The sequence below is a fragment of the Macaca nemestrina genome, chromosome 1 (genome assembly GCF_043159975.1).
Source record: "Macaca nemestrina isolate mMacNem1 chromosome 1, mMacNem.hap1, whole genome shotgun sequence".
NCBI lineage: Eukaryota > Metazoa > Chordata > Mammalia > Primates > Cercopithecidae > Macaca > Macaca nemestrina.
The window spans coordinates 197371216-197381647 of NC_092125.1; positions in this window are offsets into that span (position 1 = coordinate 197371216).

Genomic DNA, 10432 nt, shown 5'->3' on the forward strand with positions numbered 1-10432 from the left:
TTATAATGGTCTATACATTATTCGTCAATAAAAAGTTTACCTTAAGAATCCAATCCAGGCCGGGCATGATGGTCCACACCTGTAATCCCAGCACTTTGGGAGGCCAAGTAGGAGGATTGTTTGAGTCCAGGAGTTTAAGACCAGCCTGGGCAACGTGGCCAGACTCCATCTCTACAAAAAAAAATTTTTTTAATTTAGCCAAGCATGGTGGTGTGTGCCTGAAGTCCCAGCTACTCAGGAGTCTGAGGTGGGAGGATCACTTGAGCCAGGGAGGTCGAAGTTGTAAGGAAGCATGTTTGTGCCACTGCACCCCAGCCTAGGCGACAGAATGAGACCCACTCCAAAAAGAAATACTCCAACCTGTGAAGCTCTGCTGGGCAGGGAGATGGATGGAGAGGACTGCACAAATCCTGGAGCACAGGTAAGAGAATCTTCAGTGAATTAATGCTGGGATCCCGGCGGGGGGAAAAAAGGAAGGGAAGTGAGGAGGAGGTGATAGATGAGGAAATAGTGGGAGCAGAGCCTGGAGGCCTCTCTGAGTTTAGAGAGCAGGAGCTGTGGGGGTGAGGGGGTGAGAGGTGGACAGAGGGAGGCCTATGGTCAAAGAGGAGGTGTTGGATGGAAGGTTCTAGAGGTTGAGCAGATCCAGGTGATGGCAAAGTCCCTGATGTAAACAAGATATTGTGTGTCTAAAATGGAAAAGCGCTTAGAGATAACCCAGTCAAGGAATTGAAAACCGGTGTGTGAGCACAGCACTCTTGTGGCCAGTACAGTTCCCCCAGATGGTGGCAGGATGGGAATAGAGAGAAAGACTATGAGGGGTACCCATGTCAAGAGACAGAGGCCGGCCAGGCACGGTGGCTCACGCCTGTAATCCCAGCACTTTGGGAGGCTGAAGCGGGTGGATCACCTGAGGTCAGGAGTTCAAGACCAGCCTGGCCAACATGCTGAAACCCCATCTCTACCAAAAATACAAAAATTAGCCAGGCGTGGTGGCAGGCGCCTGTAATCCCAGCTGCTTGGGAGGCTGAGGCAGAAGAATGGCATGAACCTGGGAGGCGGAGGTTGCAGTGAGCTGAGATCATGCCACTGTACTCCAGCCTGGGTGACAAGAGCAAAACTCCATCTGAAAAAAAAAAGAAAAAAAGAGACAGAAGCCAAGTAACTGGAGGCCAGCAGGAGGGTGATGGGGAGCCATAGAAGGTGGTACAGCTTCACAGGGCAAGAGCCTTAAATGAGGGTACTGGAGTCACATCGGCATATAACACATCTGGAATCAAGAGGAAATCCAACCACATTTCTGGATCCTGTCATTTCTGGTTCCTGGAGTTTGGGAGAAGGAGTTGCCTGCATTCATAAGGGCCGCACAGAGATTGTGTGGTATCCTTAGGGATGGCAGGCATTCAGAGGTCCTGTGAGAAAGTCTGCTTGTCACAGACCATTACAGCCTGGGGTTTTATTCACACACTACCCTAAGGTCCAAGTGCAGGACCTGATTGGTAATAGGTGCTCAAAATTTTTTACTGGATTAATGACTGGATGGGTGGATAGGTGAGTGCATGGGTGGTGGTTGGATGAATGGATGGATGGGTATGATGGGTAGATGGATAGATGGATAAGTGGTGGATGGATGGACATATAGACGGATGGATGCATGGATAATGAATGGATGAATTAGTGGGTGAATGGATGGATAGTTGGGTGGATGGATATATGGATGGACAGATGGATGCAGGGATGGGTGGATGGATGGCTGAGTTGGTAGTTTTGATGGATGGATGGAAGGATAGATGGATGGGTAGATGGATAGATGCATGAATGGGTAGATAGATGGGTGAATAAACGGGTGAGTGAGAGAATGAATAGAAAGAAGAGCTCATGGGGTATGGAGTGGGTGAATAAATAAGTGCATGAATCGAATAAACTGGACATTCCAGGAAACATACAATAGCCTGGGAGGTCAGAGAGGTGATAGAGATAACACATCCAGCCTCGCCTCAGCAGTCTAGACCACTCATAAGAACAGTATAACCACAAGGAGGTTGCAAAAGCCACCATCCCTCTGCTCCCTGGTGCCCCTAACCCAGAGGCTTATCTATGGGCAGGAACCCCCATCTGTGTCCCCTGGTTCCAGACTGCAGTGGCAGAGGACATGGGACCAAGGGAGCAGACTGGCTACCTCTGGGAACCCCTCTTCCTTCTCAGGATCCAGGTCAGACTCCCCAGGAAGTAGGGGAGAATGCAGGCCTTAGGCTCTGATTCCACAAGCTCTGAACCTGCCTTTGCCTCTCTCTGTCCTTACACAGGTCATTTGACTTATCTTGGCCACTCTTCCTGGCAAGAATTTTAGGAAAAATGGCCCTGTCTTCTCCCCTCCCCACTGCCCACCCAGTGCTGTGGGGACATAAACCAGCTGCCTGATGGGGAAGGGGGCCTCAGACCCTGGAAAGGTGGGTCTAGCTCCCTCACCCAAGGAAGCCCATGAATAGGGCAGAAGCTGGCCTGGCCTAGGGACTCTTTCCTGCACCCAATCCCATCCTCCAGTCACAGGGTTGTAGAGGGAATAGGTTTCCTCCGAGCCAAGATAAGCATCTGAGCTTTATCTCCTTTCAGTCTCTGATTCCCCATCACCCCGACCACCAGGACCATGCCCCTCCCCAGCCATACCATGGCAGGCCAGGCCCGGAGAGCAGAGATAAGGCCTGCCTGGCCAGAAGACCACAAGCAGGGGATAAGAAGGAGGGGAAGTCTTCTCTTCTGCCCACTCCAAGCTAGAATTCTGCTTCCTTCCCCAGAGGCAGGCCCCAAGAGAGCATCTGGGCAGCCATCCCAGCCTCTCTGCAGCCTGGGGAGACAGCCTGGGGTGTTTTGCCCACTGGTATTCAGTGTCAGCGATGTCCTCATTAATTCATTTCTCATTTGTGGGCACCACTCAAAGGCAGAAAATCCTGCTCAGCTGAGCACCAGGGAAGCAGGAGAATGCAGTGCTGGCTGCCCCGTGTTGGAAGAGACTCCTCCAGACTTCTCAGTAGGTAACTGGATGGGCCCCCTGTGGGCCCCAAGGCCTGAAAATCCAGATCCAACATCCAAATTGTACAGCAACCTTTCATGAACACCTCCTCCATGTCAGGCCGCACGCTGGGTACTGAGGTAACAGATCCATCCAAGCCTTCACAGAGCATCCGGGAGCAACACCCAATGCAGTCTGGGAAATCTGGGAAGGCTTCATAGAAGAGGTGACATGCCAGCTGGATTTTGAGGGATGAAAGCGATTTCTTCAGACATACAAATAAGGGAAGGGCATTCCGAAGCAGAAGGAAACTATGGGAAAAGGACTAGAGCCATGAAAAAAGCAGCACATGATTAGATGATGATGATGATAACTGGAATGGTTGAAGTGCCAGGTTCATGAAGAGGAAGAGGGCCGGGTGCGGTGGCTCAGACCTCTAATCCCAGCACTTTGGGAAGCAAGTGGATCACCTGAGGTCAGGAGTTCCAAACTAGCCTGGCCAATATGGTGAAACCCCATCTCTACTAAAAATACAAAAATTAACTGGGCATAGTGCCAGGTTCTGTAATCCCAGCTACTTGACAGGCTGAGGCAGGAGAATCATTTGAACCCGGGAGGCGGAGACTGCAGTGAGCCGAGATCGCACCACTGCACTCCAGCCTAGGCGTCGCAGGAAGACTCCGTCTCAAAAAAAAAAAAAAGGCCGGGCACGGTGGCTTACGCCTGTAATCTCAGCACTTTGGAAGGCTGAGGTGGGCAGGTGGGAGGATCACGAGGTCAGGAGTTCGAGACCAGCCTGACCAACATGGTGAAACCCCATCTCTACTAAAAATACAAAAATTAGTCAGGCATGGTGGTGTACACCTGTAATCCCAGCTACTCAGGAAGCTGAAGCAGGAGAATCACTTGAACCCTGGAGGCGAAGGTTGCAGTGAGCCAAGATCATATTGCACTCCAGCCCGGGCATCGCAGGGAGACTCCCTCTCAAAAACAAAGGCTGGGCACGGTGGCTCACACCTGTAATCCCAGCACTTTGGTAGGCCAAGGCGGGCAGAGCACGAGGTCAGGAGATCGAGACCATCCTGGCTAACATGGTGAAGCCCCATCTCTACTAAAAATACAAAAAATTAGCCCTGTGTGGTGGCACATGCCTGTAGTCCCAGCTACTTGGGAGGCTGAGGCAGGAGAATCACTTGAACCCTGGAGGCAGAGGTTGCAGTGAGCCAAGGTTGCAGCACTGAACTCCAGCCTGGGCAGCAGAGCAAGACTCTGTCTCCAAAAAGATAAATAAATAAACACAAAATTACCCAGGCATGGTAGCACATGCCTGTAATCCCAGCTGCTCGGGAGGCTGAGGCAGGAGAATCGCTTGAACTCAGGAGGCGGAGGTTGCAGTGAGCCGAGATTGAGCCATTGCACTCCAGCCTGGGCAACAAGAACGAAACTCCGTCTCAAAAGAAAATAAAAAATTAATTATTTTTTTTTTAAATGAGGAAAAGGAGTTGGGAAAGGGAGTATCAAGAGATGAGACTCTTGGATCTACCCAGATAATCCAAGATAATCTCCTCATCCCAACCTTAATCACATTTTCAAAGTTCTTTTGACATGTAAGGTGATATATTCACAGGTTCCAGGGATTAGGACCTGGACAGAAAAGAGAGAGAGAGATGAGGCTCCACGGTGAAGAAGGACTCAGGGTCTGGTTTTGAAGGGCCTCAAAGGACATGAAGAAGACTTAGAACTTTAGCCCATGGACAGAGAGGAACCAATGGATGGATGATTTTCTTTTCTTTTTTTTTTTTTGAAGGAGTTTCGCTTTTGTTGCCCACACTGGAGTGCAGTGGCACAGTCTTGGCTCGCTGCAACCTCCGCCTCCCGGGTTCAAGTGACTCTCCTGCCTCAGCCTCCCCAGTAGCTGCGATTACAGGTGCCCGCCACCATGCCCAGCTAATTTTTGTATTTTTAGTAGAGACGGGGTTTCACCATGTTAGCCAGGTTGGTCTCAAACTCCTGACCTCAGGTGATCAGCCTGCCTTGGCCTCCCAAAGTGCTGGGATTACAGGCATGAGCCACCACGCCCAGCCAATTTTCAGTTGGGTGGTGACATACTGGAATTTGCAATTTGGAAGAAGCACTCCAGCTAAGTATAGCAAGGGTGGTATCCCAGGAATGAAGTCAGGGAGACCAGGACGAAGCCGAGACGTTATCCAAGGAGACAACAATGGTGGCCTGACTTCCTGCAGGGGCTGTAAGGTGGGAGAGAAGGGGCAAATCCCACTGGAAGGAGCGACAGACCGGATGTAGGGGGTAACCGGCAGGGAGGTGTTCAGAACCAGTTCAAGTTTCTGGATTCACCAGGACAGAAAACCAGGTTTTCAGGAGAAAACATGGAGGAGCTCAGCTGGGAGGCGTGTTTAGTTTGGGGTGTGTGTGGAGCTTCAAGGGGAGCTGGGGGTCTATGAGGCAGGACTATGAGGTGCTGCTCAGGGTCATGCAGCATCAGTGCTATCTGTGGGTCTAGAATGCAGGCCTTCCCTCCCCACCACCACCACCACTGCCATTCCCAGGCCTGGGCCACCTTCTACCTCTGTCATGGCACCCATTCCAGCCTCCGTGTCTTGGTTCTCACTGTCCCCCTGCCCAGCATACTTCCCTCCTCCATACAAGTCCCACCTATCCCTCCAGTTCCCACCTCATCCCAGGGGTTAGAGCAAAAGTCCAACGTCAGAGTGGATGAGGCCTAAAAGAGGGGTGGCGAGTGTGGCAGAAAATGCAAAGGCCTGATTTGGAGCCCAGTTCAGTCTCAAAATGGCTGTGGGACATGGGCAGGTCACATTCCCTCTCTGGGCCTCAGCCTCCCAGCCTTTCAGAGGTGAATAAGGAAAGATCCTTGAACTCACGGATCTGGAAAGCGCCATAAGGTAAAACAACATCAGGACACTAAAGATATATCACAGGACACACTCTACAAATGAGGGGAAAACTTATGAAAAAAGACTTAGTGGCCTGGCGCGGTGGCTCACACCTGTAATCCCAATACTTTGGGAGGCCGAGGCGGGCAGATTGCCTGAGGTCAGGAGTTCCAGACCAGCCTGGCCAACATGATGAAACCCCTTCTCTACTAAAAATACAAAAATTAGCCAGGCGCGGTGGCGGGCGCCTGTAATCCCAGCTACTTGGGAGGCTGAGACAGAGAATCGCATGAACCCAGGAGGAGGAGGTTGTACTGAGCCAAGATCACACCACTGCACTCCAGCCTGGGCAAAAAGAATGAAACTCCATCTCAAAAAAAAGAAAGGGGCCGAGCACAGTGGCTCACGCCTGTAATCCCAGCACTTTGGGAGGCCGAGACGGGCGGATCACAAGGTCAGGAGATTGAGACCATCCTGGCTAACACGGTGAAACCCCGTCTCTACTAAAAATACAAAAAAAAAATTAGCTGGGTGTGGTGGCGGGCGCCTGTGGTCCCAGCTACACAGGAGGCTGAGGCAGAAGAATGGCGTGAACCAGGGGGCGTAGCTTGCAGTGAGCAGAGATCCAGCCACTGCACTCCAGCCTGGGTGACAGAGCGAGACTCCATCTCAAAAAAAAAAAAAGAAAGGAAAGAAACAAAAAGAAAAGAAAAAAAAGAGACTTAGTGGCATTTTCTCTGAGCCTTGAAGAATGAGTAGAATTTCAGCAAGTTGAGGTGGAGGTGAGGGAGGGCACTGGACGCAGAGAGAACAGCCTGAGCAAAGGCCAGGAGGCGGAAAGTTCAGGGTGGGTTCAGGGAAAAAGGAGTGTCCAGTTTCTTTCTAAGTCAACAGCTCAAGGGCTTTTTGTAAGCGGACTGCCCAAGCGGAGCAGCCTCCAGTAAACACCTGTTTGCACAATCGAGGTCACACACAGGGGCGCGTTTGCACAATGACCTGTTTGCACAATCTTAGCCGCCTGCTGTATTCCAGCCAACCCCGGCCCTGGCAACTGAGCACCATAGCCTCAACTTCCGGGCACTCACCCCAGCTTGCCTACCTGGCCCCCGCCCCGGCCCCTCTGGAACAAGCTGCTCCTTGACCTACCCAGAAGCCCCACACATCACAGGCAGTAACAGAAACAGAAACAACTCTGGCTCAGTAGCTAGGCTGCCGAGAATAGGGTTCCCTCATCAGCACTCCCTTACCGGGGGTTTCCAACACACAGAGGCCTTGTCTGATGGAGGAGGGGCGGGAGGCAGGACAGCTGGAGGAGGAAGTGTCCACAAAGCCGACACTGGGTGCGGGTAGAGGGGATGACTCCTCGTCTGTCTTGTGCTCTTCAATGCACCATAGTAAACACTTATTAAGCATTTACTGTGTGCCTAGCTGTGTTCCACAAACCTTACAGTCACTGATTTCTCTCAAGAATCCTATGAAGCCAATACTGTTAGCCCCATTTTACAGATGACAAAACCAAGGCTCAAAGAGATTAAACACTTGTTCGGAGTCACACAGGCAGCAAGTGGCAAAGCCAAGCAACCTGACTCCTCAGCTCATCATCTTAACCTCAGTACACCCTAAAGAAAGCTCTTCCTTAAATCTAACTTTCGTTTCCTTAAATCTAACTTTTATTCCAGCTGCTGCAGCTCCGTTTCCTGGTGCGGGTCCTCAACAGAGAATGGAGCACAAAGGAGATCAGTAGAACCTCCCTCCTAAATATTGAATTATGCAGAAGGGAAAAAAGGAAAGCAACTTTATTGAACACCTACTGTGCGCTGGTTACCACACTAGACATTGTATTTCTGATAGCTCATTTAATTATCACAAAATCCCTGGGAGGAGTTATTATCGTTGTGACAGATTAGGCAACAGAGGCTTGGAGAAGGTAAACACCATCTCCAAGGTTCTGCAGCCCAACAGATACGCATTGAGTATCCTTTGTGTGTCCAGCACTGTACTGAGGCTGGAGAGGCAGAGGTAAGAATACAGTTTCTACCCTCAAAGAGTTCACAGTATAATGGAGGAGGCAGGCGGCCAACAGCCTACCACAGTATTACAGGATTAATGGGGAGAAGGGCCCCTGATTCAGTTTGACTAAGGTGTGGAAGCCCAGAGGGGTGCTGAGCTCAGGCTGGATGCTCGAACTGGGTCAGGAACAGGACTCGGCCAGCGGGAGGTGACAGGCACTCCACAGAGGAAGGGCAGAGGGTCGTTCCAGAGCCTGGGGCAGGCAGGGAAATACTAGTGAATTTGGCATGACGGGCTGGATCTGAGGAAGCAGGGGCTGGTGAGGCAGGAGAGGGAGGCGAAGGTAACTTGCATGTCTGGTTGAGAAGTTAGGCTGCGATGACAGGCCTCTGAAGAAAGGCAGGGAAAAGAGAAGGATCACACGGCCATTGGCAAGGCTGAGATGGGAGCTCCATAAAGGCAGGAACTAAAACTGTGTCTCACCATTGTGTCGCTGCACCTGCTCCAGGAGCAAGTTCTCTGAATGACAAACAAAAGGCCCATTCTTTCATTAAGAACTGACTGGGGCCAGGCGCGGTGGCTCATGCCTGTAATCCCAACACTTTGGGAGGCCGAGGCAGGCAGATCACTTGAGGTCAGGAGTTCGAGACCAGCCTGGCCAACATGGTGAAACCCCGTCTCTACTAAAAATACAAAAATTTAGTCGGGCATGGTGGTGCGTGCCTATAGTCCCAGCTACTCAGGAGGCTGAGGCAGGAGAATCACTTGAACCTGGGAAGCAGAGGTGCAGTGAGCCGAGATCGTGCCACTGCACTCCATACTGGGTGACAGAGCGAGACTCCATCTCAAAAAAAAACAAAAAACAAAAATAAAAAATAAATAAAAACTGACTGGAAGGCCAGGTACAGTGGCTCACGCCTGTAAAACCAGCACTTTGGGAGACTGAAGTGGGCAGATCACTTGAGGTCAGGAGTTCAAGACCAGCCTGGCCAACATGGCGAAACCCCATCTCTACTAAAACTATAAAAATTAGCCAGGCATGGTGGCAGGCACTTGTAATTCCAGCTACTTGGGAGGCTGAGGCATAAGAATCACTTGAACCTGGGAGGCAGAGGTTGCAGTGAGCCAAAATCGTGCCACTACATTCCAGCCTAGGTGACAAAGCGAGACTCCGTCTCAAAAAAAAAAAAAAAGAACTGACTAGACATGGGAAAGTGGAGAAGGGGTTGTAAGGAATGACTCCTGAGTCCCTGAGCTGCATGACTAGGGAGAGGAGGGGATGGTGGTTAATTCACCATGACAAGGTACGTGGGGATTAGAGACAGATTTGGTGAAGTGGGGGAAGATTCATCCAGTTGATCATTCATTCAACAAACACGCATGGAGGCCTTACTGTGTGGCAAGCAGTGTTCTAGACACTGGAGATAAAGTTTTGAACAAAACAGATAAAAAATGTTGCTCTTATGGAACTTTCAGTCTAGTGGGGATTGAGACAGCCAATATCAGATGGTGAAAAGGGATACGGGGGAGACAGAGATAGTGAGTGGGAGGGAAGGGGCTTGCAAATTTTGAAAAGGGTGCCCAGAGAAGGCCTCAATGAGAAAGGGACATTTAAGCAAAGACCTGAAGGGGAGGGACCAACCCATGTAGCTATTTGCAGGGGAAACAGTCCAGGCAAATGAAACAGCAAAGGCAAAGGCCCGGAGGCAAGAGATAGCATAACAAGTTCAAGAAGCAAAGAACACAGGGTAGCTGGAGCAAGGCAGCAAAGGGGAGAATAACAGAGAGGGATCCAGGTGGTAATGGGGATACCAGGTTGTGTAGGGCCTTGTAGACCATTGAAAGGGCTTTGACTTTGACTCTGAATGAGACAGGAGCCATTGGAAAAGTTGGGACGAGGATGGCCTGATCAGACTTCTGTTTGATTGATATCGCACTGGCTGCTGAAGGAACTACAGACAGGTGAGGGAACGAGGATGAAATGGAAGCAGGAGAGCAGGGAGGGTGCTATTGCGATGATCTAGGCAAGAGATGAGGGTAGCTGGGAGCTAGCTAGTATTGGCTTCAGTTATATTTGTATTTTCCAATATATTATCATAAAAATATTTGAACGTAGAGCCAACTTGAACTTTACAGTGAATACCCAGGATTCTGGTTCTATTTTGAAAGAAGACAGTCCACGGGACTCACTGAGTGAGCAGAGCCTGTGGGGTATCTTGGGAGGGTTACAGCGGGCAGTCAGGTCATTTGACCTGGAACTAGAACTGCAGCCCTGGTCTGCAGCATCACACCAGACCCAGACGCCTAAAAATGATTATATGTTAAGGACAATCTGCTGGTCTGTTGGTACCTAACCTTTTTTGGGTTATGAATCCAATAAACTATGAGCAGTTTGAACCTTTCTCAGAAAATGCAAGGAAAATTGTTTGTAGTTGCAGAGGAATCATGAATACAGACCAATAAAAGACATAAAATGTAGTCTATTTCACTCAATTACAAA